Source organism: Vigna radiata, chromosome 4 (assembly GCF_000741045.1).
Source record: "Vigna radiata var. radiata cultivar VC1973A chromosome 4, Vradiata_ver6, whole genome shotgun sequence".
In the NCBI taxonomy this organism is placed as follows: domain Eukaryota; kingdom Viridiplantae; phylum Streptophyta; class Magnoliopsida; order Fabales; family Fabaceae; genus Vigna; species Vigna radiata.
The window spans coordinates 15,713,511-15,714,550 of record NC_028354.1 but is presented as its reverse complement, the minus strand read 5'-3'; the positions used below and the strand labels follow the sequence as shown (position 1 = coordinate 15,714,550).

Here is a 1,040-nt window from a genome sequence, read left to right as displayed (position 1 = left end):
TTCCAACTTTTCTCAATTTATATATTTCTATTCTATATATAGAATTAGAATATATATATATATATATATATATATATATATATATATATATATATTAAATAGAAACTACATCGTTTATTTTAATTTTAAAATTTTAAATGGATTAAATATATTTTTAATTTTTGTAAAATTGGATTTTGTTAATTTTTTAAATTTGGATTCTTTTTCATCTTCAAATTTTATTAACGAATGGATGTAGTTTTCATGAGAAATAACATCAAATATTTGTTCATGTGACAAGAAAACATTGTCATGATTAAGAAAAAAAAACGATTGCAAAAGTAATACAGATAATAAAATGTTTACATAAAAGGTTAAAAAACAATAATCATTATTAACAGTTATATATTTCTCGTCTAATCCCTAATTATAATTAATGATTATTTTCTCCTTTTTCATCATGCACTTCACAATAATGTTACAACGAGTCAACAACAGAGTGCATAATTATGATTTGGGATTTTTCAATTACCTGATAAAACTTGAGCATTTCCGGTATTATTGAGGAGAGATGAAAATAGTTTCATTATAATTGAAAAATGAAACACAAGTTAACAGACAAGAATCTGGTTTTCCTAGAAGGATGTGGAGTCTAGTTCTGAGCAAAGTGGCATCCTTTCGTCTGTGCATTCTTCAACTATGTCAGTAGTTGGGTACTCATCATCATGTTTGATCTGTAAGGAACTTTGCACCTTTCTCAATGCTTCTAATTCCATTGAAACCTCCTTCATTGTTGGCCTTTTCCTCCCATTAAGTCTCAAGCATCTCATTGCAAGGTTTCCAATGGCAAAAATGTCATCTTTCTTTGCTTCCTTACCCACCATTCCATCTAAAATTTCATAAACTTGATTCTCCTTCATCAGAGAAAGAAACTCTGCAATCAGATTCTGATCCTCATCTTCCTCTAAGAATGAAATTGGCTTTCTCCCACTTATCAGCTCTACAAGTACTACCCCAAAACTGTACACATCACTTTTATCTGAAAACTTACTAGACTGAAA

General features: G+C 28.5%; 1 pseudogene; it reads right to left on the bottom strand.

Moving 5' to 3' along the window:
• Window positions 1-614: 614 nt before the first annotated feature.
• LOC106758426 overlaps window positions 615-1,040 on the bottom strand; it is a 3,513-nt pseudogene continuing 3,087 nt past the window's right edge.